This window comes from Belonocnema kinseyi, chromosome 2 (genome assembly GCF_010883055.1).
Source record: "Belonocnema kinseyi isolate 2016_QV_RU_SX_M_011 chromosome 2, B_treatae_v1, whole genome shotgun sequence".
Taxonomy (NCBI): Eukaryota; Metazoa; Arthropoda; class Insecta; order Hymenoptera; family Cynipidae; genus Belonocnema; species Belonocnema kinseyi.
In genome coordinates this window covers 80,709,527-80,722,604 of record NC_046658.1, presented here as the reverse complement: position 1 = coordinate 80,722,604, position 13,078 = coordinate 80,709,527, and the positions used below count along the sequence as shown (strand labels likewise).

Here is a 13,078-nt window from a genome sequence, read left to right as displayed (position 1 = left end):
TTTTTTAATTTTCAATTTTCACATAATTTTTCGGATGTTATTTAATGAGTGACAAGTACTTTAAAAAACTGGAAATAAAAATTTCAGTAAGTCATGGACTATTTTATTTTAACACTGAGCAGGTATTAATATTTTCGAAATTTCGCTAGGTATAACCAAATTTTTTGGTACAAATAGCTGGACCAGGTTTTAAACTTTTGAATTACGAAATCTCCGCATAGAAATGTGCGTCTAATGATCATTTCCAAAAGATAGATATTTGAAAAAATTATAATTGCGTTTCCTAAGAAGGCCTATAGAAGAACACAATCTTAATAGGCAGGAAATTAGTTCTACGCATGTAATTTCAATAATTAAAAAAATTATTTTTATTTATTTATATATTTATATATTTTATTTTTTACTGTTACTAAAGGTGTTTAAATCAAAAACAAATTGTTTGCCGACAAAAGATCTTCCTATAGAGTCTGCTAAGAAAATAGACTGGTGGGAGTAAACTCTCTCTTGAGCCAGCTGATCGTTAAAGTCCTGCACTGGTCAGTCAAACTTTCACGCTCCGCGATATTCGAACTTAATTCAGGCGCGCAAATTTTCTCGAGCATTATACTAGTTGCGAATTTGAAAATTGAATGAAATGAAAAAGATTCTAACTTGAATACACTGATGTTAGAAAATTTTTAAAAATCGTCAATCGTCTAGAGAGAAATTGAAAAGTGCTGAAAATACTTTCTCCTTGCGGGAGGCAACCTCGTTCCCTTGTGTATAATTAGGAAAGTGAATTTCATTTAGAGATTGAATTGAATCTTTAAGAAAAACATTGTGTTACAAAACCATTTCCATAAAATTACTCAAATGTGCGGCTTTTAAAATGGAAACTTGAAAAATATTTTTGGATTTACTTTTTGAAATATGTGGTAAGTAGAGCTGCTTCGAAACTTATATTACAAAAAATTTTATATTATTTAATTAATAAAAACTGCAACTGTTTGGAAATTATTAACTTTTGCTAATATATTCGAGGCAAATATTTACATAAGATATTAGATGTACTTTTGATTGTCTGGATCTTAAAATAAAAATTCTTTTCAATCTTCGTCTTTTCAATCTTCGTCTTTTCAATCTTCATCTTCCCTTTTATTTTCTCGGTAAAAGAATCTTTCTTTGCTGAGAAAATATGTAACGTCAGAAAAAACTTTAATATATGTAGCAAGTAAATAATATATAGTAGAGAATCCTGAGATATTGAAAGCAATGTTTTTTTTCTCATAAAAAGAAAAGAGCATGTATACGTTTTTTGAGACTTATGATTTCTGCTTTTTATAATGTTTATAAATTCTAACTATAAATGTCTTTTAACTTGAAGTACAATATGACAATGTGACACTAACAGCAATCCTTTTTCCGGTAATTAATTTTAATTGTATAGTCTGTATGGTTTTTATTTATTTTTGCGAGTGTATAAGTTTGGAATAATACTTTATATGCTCCATGTATCATTGGATATTACTTCCGTTTCGCTACTCGAGCAGGGAAAACATTATAACTCACTTTAGTAAAAGTAACTTATGTTAATTCACTAAACCACAAGGGTAACTGGTAAAATGCAAGTCAAACAATTATACTCAGAATTTTTTATTTAACTTCAAAAGAACATTTTTTTAAAATGTTATTATTAAAAAATTATATCGTAAATCATTTTGTATTAAAAAAATCAAATCTTATTGTTATGAACAACTTTGGTTATTCTATGTAATTAAAAATTCAGATGTATCTAGACTTTCTACATTTATTATACCTCTTTCTATTTGTAATTTGTTTAATTTTTTCCATTTTGCAAGTCCTTTATTCTCGATAGAATCAGAAAAATTTTATTCCTTTGTAAACGTCTTTTCCCGCACGAAGTCACGTACAAATATATTTTTTTGAATAAATTATCATATATTACAAGATAACATTCAAAAAAGCCAATGTGAAACAAATTTCTAATTTTATGTGCAAAATAGAGGCAAGCTTCTATAATTCTAATGTACGTATACAGTTTATTATGGGAGACCCTTATTCAAATTTATTTAATGAAAGTCTACTGTCAATATTAATTGGTACAAGTTTTTACTTTTTTATCTTGACTTTTCATTTTCACCTATCCAATATAGCGCATTATACACACACACACACACACACATATGTATGTGGGTGTGTTTTATATGTATTTATTTTATTTTAAATTATTTTTAAAATATGTATATGTCTGAATTATATGATTGATTTATCACTCACGAAATCTTGTAACCAATTCTTTTAATCTTCTTTTCCTACATAAAGAATACGCCGCAGGGACATGGACCATTAACTTTTTACTTCCATTCCCTTCCTCAGTTTTTTAATATGCGATCAGAAGATACAGCACTGTAAAAAATGTATTTTAGACCAAAGAAATGGGCTAAATTCAAGGTAATTTAAGAACCGAGGAAGAAATATAGAGGGAAGGTTCAATGACTTTTACTCTGAGAACACACAAAATATCTCAGTATATATTTTATGTTTATAATTATTTCACTGAGGATAATTGAAATGTTACAAACAAGCATATTCTTAAAAAAGGCTTTTAAACACTTATTCATAATAACCTTTGATTTAAATAACGAGAGACAAGTATTTTGGTGACTATAACCACATTCAGATTGATTTAATGGATTTCTTCATGATCAATAACTTAATTGGCTCATGTTGTAGATAAAAATGCACAATTTAAAAATTTTAAATTGGTATTGAATATATACGGAGCTATTTACAAAAAATATATTTTTAGAAACATAATTTTTAACGACATTCTTGTATGCGTATATGTATAACCCTTTTCTATTTTACAAATTATTGAATTTATATATGTAAATTTAGTACCACAATTATCATATTACTAAGAATTCACAGAAGTAGGCATTATAAAAAAATGACTAATTTCATGTGCCAACCGAAGCCATTCTGACATAAAATAAGAAAAAGTTAACTTAAACTAATGAATGTGAGAAATTAAACGGAAGACGTCAAAAACAAAACAAGGAAACATTTTTTTAACCATTTATACCTTTAGAACTCGTAGCCTTTAGATTTCGGTCTAATAAATAGAGTTAGAAATAATTTTAAGCAAACAGTGATTTAAAAAATATTAATATAATAATAAAAGTGTGATTATTCCGAGGAAAAATTTGCTTTGAAGAAAATATTTTGCAATTAAAGACTCTTCTTGAAGATATTACCTGACATAAAGTATCTCTAAAAATTTTGTTTAAAGAGCAATTGGTCATTGAAGCTTGGACAATCCGTCAGTTGTATGTAACTTATTCAATTTAAAGTTAGATAAATTGTATACTGCATATTAAATGTAGCAAATATCTGTATTTTCGTCTAATCTAATTCCGTTTGCAATTTAGTTGATTATATGAAAATGTATACGTTACTAAATACGTTATAAATTATTCATTATATCTGATATTAAATATTTATATATTACGGATCTAATTCAAAAAATTTGGTCTTCTTTAACTCTCAAGTTCTCAAAATTCACAGATAACATAGTTGAATATGAACCATTAATAAAATCTAATAATACGATTTCTACATGGAATTTACAGGAAACACTTTTCACATCATTGTGAAGAACTTCGGTTACATGACTTTTAGATGCCAAAAGGTCTTCTATAGGCTATTTTTATACACACTTATTTGTAACATTATATAAACGTGAAAAGGAAAATGATAAAACAACAGAAAAATGTATTTTGTACACAAAAATCACAGTAATTGTACTTAATTGCTAAATTGCTTAATTCCAACTTACATTATAAAAATCTATTCTAATAAAATGTTTAATGGATATTTGCAACTTTTCTTTTTATTGCTAAATGGATAATTACAGCGAAATTTTCATAGAACATTAATTTTTGTTTTGTACTAATAAATTCGCTGCTCTTTTTGCGCCTATTATGTTTTCATACGGATCATTAAGCACGATTAAGTTGATAATTATTTTAGAAGAATTTTTAACCCTCTGCTTATCAAAATAATAACCAACGATTATAATTGTGCTCTATTTTTAAGAGACAATTAAGTTTGGTATAAATGACAATAAGACGAAGAGATGTTTGCTTCTCAGAGTCATTATTTACATTTACCGAAAACCCTTCTGCATAATATCCACAGTACATAATGTTGTATAAATTTATGAAACATTGAAATATGCAGTTCTGCATATTTAACTTTTTATATCGACTACTCCATGACATATGAAATAAAGTTTGGGCAAGTTCGTATAAAGTCATCTTTCACCTGTTCTGCATATGGAATCAAGTCTATTTCTTGACAAAAAAGTAAATATTCCAGAGAATTTAATAAAATTGTATTTCATGCTGCAAAACGACATGCCTTTGTTTATTTGATCACCAAACGTCAAAATGTCCTAGTCGATAAAACTAGACTTGATTAAACATACAGAAGTTATGAACAAATTTGTTAATTTTCATCAATATCTGATATATTATTCCATAAAAGATCGTTTGAAAAATAATAAATAGTTTCCGAAATCATTGATTTAAGAGTTCAATTTTCACCTTTTATGGCTTATGTGGTTTCTATCAATTCAGAGAGAAGTAATTTTATTTCATTTTATTAAAAAATATGATAATTGGTTCACGTGATCAATCTATTTTGCCTTCCTTGGTATTTTGTTCAAAGTAATTCCCATTTTGCACTGAAAGTCTAGGATACGATAAAAAAATTACTTTTTACAAAATTAATTTTATTTTTTACATAATAAATTTTTGTTTCGCCCGCAGATATTATTTTGAATTATGTAAAACAATAAACTGTTCAGTCCAAAAGACAAAAAAGTTTGGTTGGCACTTAATGTTTATGAAATGAAATTATTTTGTTAACGGTAAACATTTCTGGATAGTTTAAGAAAAATGTTATTGAACAAAATTGTTTGCAAAAATACAAACAAGCAAAAATTCGATTATCTCAACCAAATAGATTTCTTAGCGCATGTCTCAAATTTTCAACGCAAAGTATTGATTATTTTGGACAAAAACTCAAAGAAAGTAAAAGACAGTATTTCCTCAGATTTAACATAATATTTTATAAGTAAAATTTGTTTTCAAGTTTATTTTAGAGGAGAGTACAGCCAGCATTTTAGCTTCCTTAAATATTGATATTTGAGTACTATAAGATTCCCTATTTTTGTCCTTGTACTAAAACTAAAACAAATTTAAATTCTTGGAATGAGAGACAATTTCTTTAAATATTGGCTAATATGGTCGAATATATTTTTGAGGGCTGTTCCTAAATTTGATAAAAAAGATAATCTTTAGCTTCGTAGAAATATAAATACAAAAATTGCTGACCATATTTGAAAACATATAAGGGTATGGATTTTTTTTTAAATTATTTCATTTCAAAACCTGAATTTTTACCCTTATTTACCTTTATTTGTAAAGTTTTCGGTCATTCTGTAATAAAATATCGATGATATGTGAAAAATTACTCAGCCCGCAACCTGTGAAACCAAAATTGCGATCATAACTAATTCTCCTTCAGCTCAATAATTTTCAAAGTTCAAAACTTTTAATTCCACAAAACATTTAAGAAATTTTGAGCTGAATGGAATCACTTAAAATTGCCTTTTCCGTTTCAATAAAAATATATAAACAAAATAAATAAATAAGAATTGTTAAATGGTAATAATGAAAAATTGGTTTCGCTGAAGAATTTGTACATTTTTCCATATACATTTGAAGACATAAGAATGACAAATGGATAGGGGCTAAAAATAAAATTTTACAAGATGATTAAAACATTTTTGCGATAGCTTTTTAAGTGTAAAATTTTGATGAAATTATAGAAGAATGAATTTCCCAAGAACTCTACTTTATTTTCTGTATTTTTCGTATTAATACTTGGTTACGTGCCTGAAGATAACTAACACATTTACATAATTTGAATTTTAATCGTGCATAAAAATTGAATCCAATTAAATACCTTGTTAAGTGATCAAAACTGAGTTTGTCTATATATCATTTAATCGGTTAAGACCTTTGTGAAAATAAGAATTGTGTTTTAAATAAAATTATAAGCATTTTTAATTTCCAATTAAGCTCAAGGTGACAATTACTAATGCATTTACCTTAGCTGAGTATTTAATTAGAAAATCACGAAAATATAATCAGATTCTTTTTAAACACTGGAATTTTGAGAATTTATAAAAATGTGAAAATGACAACTGTATAAGGATCAAAAATCAAATTATTTCTATATCGCGTAATAGAAATTGTAGTCAACATTATGAAAGTATGAGGCTATTACATAATTACAAAGTTTCAGGGAGGTCCAGACATTTAAAATAAAATGTGTTTAAGGGTGGAAACCCCAAATGGTCCTTGTTCAGTTGTTATTTTCGTAATTTAAAAATCCTTATCCAGTTACCATTCTTATGTCTTTATTTATATACTCTCCATTGCTCTTCGATTAAAACTAATGTTGGCTTCTCAACTCAAAGAAAATACAACAATTTACATAACCATAATTTCATGATCGTTTGTCCTGTCCCCGCGTCTTAGATAGACGAGATAATTTGTTTTTGTCTGAAAACCGGAAATCTACATTTTTTGCCGAAATGACACAAGATACGAAAGAAGTCAAGGAAACAAAACTAATTCTCTCAAAAAGTTCTAGGAAAATTTTTTTTTAAACTTTTTTCTATCTAGCGTTATGTTTAAAGTTTCTGCGAAAATATTCATAAAATCCTTTGAGGTTTATCTTTTCCACAACAATACAATTTTATAGAGTGATATTATTATTTTGTCGAAAATCTCGAATATGACGCGATACAAGAAAGTGTTAAAACACATGTTTCTAGATCTTCTTCAGAAAAAAAATTTGTTCGACCTTTTTCGCATCTTGTGTCGTTTCGGCAAAAAATGTGAATTTTCATTTTTCAGACAAAAAAATCTCTATTTTCTTCAAGGCTCGAACACAGGGCAGATTATCATAGAATATATTCCATACATTAGGGCAAATCTAGAAAGAAAAACTGTAGGGATTTTGAGTAAACTGACTTCGAATGCTTTCAGAAAAACCACGACCATTTTTGAAATTTGGAACTCTTTTTTTATTTTCCAACGAATTTCAAAAGAGGACGAGAAATTCCATCATAATTAGATGGGAGAAAATGAGTACCTATATTAAATTTAAAAATATAATACTGTTACAAAAACTAAGTATTATTGGACAGTCTGCGTTTTCAATCTTGAAAATTAAATTCATAACTTTGTCAAAGTCAATATATTCGAGTGGCTCGATTAGAAATGCAAACAAATAAATGATAAAGAATTGATGTGTTATTGTTAAATCAATTACAAGTAAGCTCATCTTTAGGTTAATAAGAAAAAAATGGTTTTCGAATCTAAACACGCAACTATCCAAAGATGTACTTTTTAGTCAAACAAATTTTTAAAACAAAAAAAATAATTCAAACTTGGATATGATTTATTTATTCATTTATTTATTCAAAGGATACAATTATTGTTTTTTAACTTCTTTTTACTTGTTTCTATGTTCTCATTGACTTAAAAATCCATGTATTAAATTTTTATTCATACGAAATTAACCCCTTCAAAATTAATATAATTGTAAATAATTTAATTACGGGGATCAAAATACTTTAATTGAAAATTTATTTTACTATTATTATTTGAAAACGAAAATCCTAATCTTATACCAATTTTAATATAAAATATTTTATAGCCACATTCTAATTTGTTTAAAAAAGTGAATTTAAACCAAAAATATAGCCAAGACTGACTCACTACTAACCCCAGAAGTGGCTAAAAGTAAATAATGTGCGTTAATAATGTGACCACAAACTAATTTTCTTGTAAGTAAAAAAAATTTGATCAAATTGAAAATCTCAGGAAATAAATTAAACGATCAGTAAAATGGAAGTGAATTTATAGGATTTTCAGGAAAATAAGAAAAATGCAGTGAAAGTAAAAACAATAATATGAATTAAAAACAATTTAAAAATATGGAACAATTAAATGACTTCAGTAAGTTCGAAATGAATTTAGATAAATTAAAGGAAATTCAAAATAATCATATGAAATATTTACTTAAGAATTCAAGGAAAGCTTACAAGATTTTGGCATGAAATAAAAAAACGTAGTCAAAGTGGAGGCCGCGCGCCTACAAAAATGGTTTTGTAGCCTATTAAGACGTCGATTACGTTTTTCAAGTATCCCCTCCCATACTCTCCCTCACTTCATCTATTTACCCTTTCTCCCATGACCCCCTCCCCTTATTTCCCTATCATTCCCCTAATTCTCATTCCTCTACTAGTCTACTTCGCCCTCCACTTTATGCCCTAATGCCACTCCCCCCTCCCCTATCACCCTTAAAACCCTCCTTTCTTCTTCCCGCGCTTTTGCTAGGGACTAGGAAACCCTAGAAACTAAAAAAAAAAATTGAATCCATTGAATTGCGTGGAATTGAGTGCATTTATAAGAATTAAGGCTAAATTAATGAGAATTCAGAGTGAAATCCAAATGAATTTAAAACAATTGTAACAAATATTTTTTAATCGTTTAGGGCCTTTAAAACTATAAGATATTCCACACTTCTTGTAAATAAATTTTTCAAAATACATTTAAATATTATAAAATTCCTTTAAATTCCATAAAATCTGATGATATTTCCTGAAATCCTAAAAGATTGATTTAAATACCTTTAGAGCTTTTTAAATCCATTCCAATCAATGCAATGCTCAGGAATCCTATAAAATACTTTATAGATTTAAAAATCAACCCCATGAACTTTTGTTTAATTCCTGAAAATCATTGATATCCTTGAGAATTCCTTCAAAATGTTTTAATCGCTTAAAAATACCTTGCAATCTTTTAAAATATCCTAAAGCATTTCAAATCCTAAGAAATCTTTTGAAATTTCTCGTAACATCCCTTGAACATTTTTTTAATTCTTGAAAATTCTTAGATGATTTAAAAATACTCTAAAGGACTTTGAGACATCTTCAAATTATTGAAATCTTTACATTTTTTTAATCTTTTAAAATACACCAACAATATTTTAACTCCTTTGAAATCCTTCGAAATTCCTTAAAACTTTGTAAAGTTCTTGGAAGTTCATTAATATTTTTCAATTCCTTAGAATCTTTTAATTTAACCCCATGAAATTTGGTAAGATCCCTTAACACTTTAGCGGCCACTTTTGCAGCTAAGCAACGTTTCCTATTTTCCATTTTCTCAATTTTTAGGTAACAAGCTTAAAATTCCGCAATATCAATGCGTGCATTAGATCAAAGTGGACCATTTTACATTTGGCATGATGCTTCTGAGTTATCGTATACTCAATGGCGATCAAAAAAATTATAAAAATTTAGAAAAATTTCTTTTGCAAAAATCTATCAAAAAACGAACATACATTGTTGCTGCATTTTTTCGGAATCAAGGCATGGCCGTGAAAGGGTTAAAATATTTGAAATTCTTGGGGAATTCCTTGAAAATCCTTTAGAATGGGTTAAAAACCCCAAAATATTTTAAATTCTTCGAAATTTTTTGAAATCCCTTGAAACATTTTTAAATCCTTAAAAATTCATTTGAAGTTTAAAAATACCCTAAAACTTTAAAAAATCGTTGAAACACCTTTAACTTAATTAAATCTTCTACAAATGTCTTGGTATCTCTTAAAATACTAAAGATATTTTAAATCCATTGAAATATTTTGAAATTCCTTGAAACTTTGTAAAGTTCTTGAAAATTCGTTAAAATTCAAAAATACCCTTAAATTCTTTGAAACGCCTTAAAATGATCAAAATGTATTAAATATTGCTTGGTAACTTTTAAAATACGATAAAATGTCTCAAAATAATTCAGAGATAGGTATACTATATCTAAATCTAATAGTGGTTAACTCACGGGATAATGTATAGAAAGAAAATTAACTAAAGTGGTCATTTTATTTAAGAAGTGACATTAGTGACCTTATCTTAAAAAAGTGATTTGACAAAAAAGTTAATAAAACTGAATGTAAAATGCTTGTAGAAAAATGTGAAACAAGTAAAAGAAAATTATTATTTCCCTTTCAAATGACTTGAAAATTTTTTAATTAATAGATTGAAATGATAATTATGTAAAAGGAGATAATACAATAAATTAATAAGAATTCAGTACATTCATTTCCAAATCGTTAAAACAATAAAAACAACAAAAAATTAATAAAAAAAGACAATATCAAATAAGGACCTCTAAATCATGTCCGCTTTTAATTTTTTTAAGAATTTTTTTCACTAAAACGCTACAATTTAGGCTAGTGTGCGTGTTCAGATTCGAATAGTATATTATACATCAAGGGGGAGACTTTATTGAGCAATGTATGTTTTCAGTACAAGTCGTAGACGAGTGTTGAAAACATACATGTGTGGCAAGGATATGGCCACGTTTTTCATGCATGTGGAACTGTCATAAAGTGCCGATTTTCAAGGTCATAGGTATGTTATGACCATGCATATCTATGCCGTGAAAAATTATCACGTCATAGATATATAATGGCTATTACATATTAGCTCATAAATATGTGATGGCCACTATATATTTATGACGTCATAAATATATAAGGGCTATCACATACGGAGTGAAGTTGGCTTTAAGACGTGCATCAAGATGACGTATATGAACCAGGGTTGTCCAAAATTTTTAATTTCGAATTTTTATGAATACCAACGGGAAATTAGTTCAAATCCACACAAAAATAAATTAATTTTTTTTCTCAAAAAAAGGATATTTAGAGGTGCCGCAAGCCCTATGAAGTTTAACACGTATTTCCCATGAGAAAAAAGAATTTTTGTCCATTTTTGAACTAATTATGATTTTTTTTTCGGTTTTTAAAAATAAAAATGGTTTCCGGTACATAAAATACAATTTCATACTGATAATAAGATGTTAACATAAATTGTTTATACAATTTATTATCGTTTTTAGCAATTTTCTCACAGAATACAATTAGAAATTTGCGTTTTTAGAAAAAAATGTCCACTTGTTGTCCAATTTTCAATAAGGGGGGGGGGGGGGGTAATATTTCATCAATGTTAACATAAGTGATTGTTTCAACAATTATTATGATTGCTAGTAATATTCTCTAAGAATAATGCTACAAAATTGAAGTTTTAAAAAATTCACTTTTAGCCCAATTTTTAATAAAAATGAGTTAAATAATTAATTATAGTCAAGAAAATTAATTGTTTAAACAATTTATTATTATTATTAATATTTTATTTGAATAATGCTAGAAAGATGCAGTTTTTTCTGAAATTTCTTTTTTTTCTTTCCATTTCTTAATTAAATTGAAGTAATAATTAATTCAAGTTAACATCAATAATTGTTTGAAAAACTTATTATTATCGTTAATAATATTCTCTTAGCTTAATGGTGAAGCGTTGCTGTTTTTTCTGAAATTGTTAAGTATTTGTCTCTTTTCATTGGAAGTGACTTAATAATTGATTAGATTTAGAAAAAACAATTTTTCAAATAAATTATGGTTGTTTATGACTATCTTCATCTATATCACTGAGAGATAGTTGCAATTTTTTGGGAAATTTTTATCTTTCTGTCCTTTTTCACTTAGTGTGGTAATAATAAATGAAAACTAATAAAAAAGTTGTTAAGACTATTTAATATTGTTTATAACTATCTTCTCTTAGATAAGTTCTAGGAAGTTGCGGTTTTTATAAAAAAATGAATTTGTTTTTCCTTGTTAGCTATGAGCAAATAATAAATAAACATTAGAAAAAAATATATTTGTTAAAATCTCTTTTTTATCGTGAATATATTTCGCTGGAGGGGGTCGGGGCTGATGTCAAAATATGTTTAATTTTTAAATATCCTTTTACGTTTTGCATTAAGCTTGTTGTTGCAATTAAAAATAAAACTTTTACAGGTCATTTAAAGACCTAGTCCTTCCACCTACTGCTAATTATTCCATTCTTCATGTTTGTCTCTTGTGTAAGAAAGCTTTTTTGTTTAAATCAATTTGTTGTAAATATTCAGAAAAGAGCGAAAATAATTCACTTAAAACAGCAATACTTTAAAAAAAAATTGAGGTTGACTTTTGATTTGTTCATAATCAAAAAGGTGAAGCAAAGTTAAAAATTGCAGAAAAAACCGCAAATTTCTGGCACTTATCTAAGAGAAGATAGTTATAACAATATTAAATTGTTTAAACAACTTTTTTATTAACTTTAATTAATTATTACCCTACTAAGTGAAAAAGTACAGAAATGCAAACATTAAAAAAACCGCAACTATTAAGCATTGGTATGAATGAAGATAGCCATAAATAAGAATAAGTTGTTTAACTTGTTATTTCACTAAATATAATTAATTATTAAGTCACTCCTGATAAATAATAGACAAAAATTTGAAAATTTCAGGAAAAGCCGCAACATTCTACCATTTTTCCAGCATTATTGAGAGAGAATATCATTAATAATAATCTTGTTATCATGATTGAACTATTACCTCCCTTTAATTGAAAATCGGACGAAAACTGGAAAATTGTTTGAAAAAACTGCGACTTTCTAACTCCATTTGATGAAAACATTTCTAAACACAATAAGAAATTGTTTAAAAAATGTATGTTAACATCTAATTATTAGTATAAAGTCATATTTTAGATATAAGAAACAATCTGCATAAAAAAGCCTAAAAAATTAGAATTAATGGCAAAATCTCGCAAACCCCATTTTTTTATTTATGGGGTTTTTGGGCTCTATAAAATAGATTTATAAATATGGGACTGACATTTAAAAAGTGATATTTTATTCGTATTCTGTGGCTAATTATAAAGAGAAATGTTGACTTACAACTCCATTCAGCGTGTTAAACTTCATGGAGCTTGCGGCACCTCTAAATATAAGGTTTTTTTCAAATAACAAAAAAAAAAAAAATTTTGTGTAGATTCGTACAAATTTCAAGACGGTATTCATAAAAATTCGGAAAAAAATTTCCAATACATTTTA

The 13,078-nt window shown here is 27.0% G+C and overlaps 1 protein-coding gene across 1 annotated transcript in view; it reads left to right on the top strand.

Annotated features, from left to right (window-relative positions):
* Positions 1-573: 573 nt before the first annotated feature.
* LOC117168226 (UDP-glucuronosyltransferase 2C1-like) overlaps positions 574-13,078 on the top strand; it is a 61,556-nt gene continuing 49,051 nt past the window's right edge. The window contains exon 1 of the mRNA XM_033353711.1: positions 574-914. The gene's annotated coding sequence lies outside the window, so the exon portion shown is untranslated. The remainder of the gene's footprint in view (positions 915-13,078) is intronic.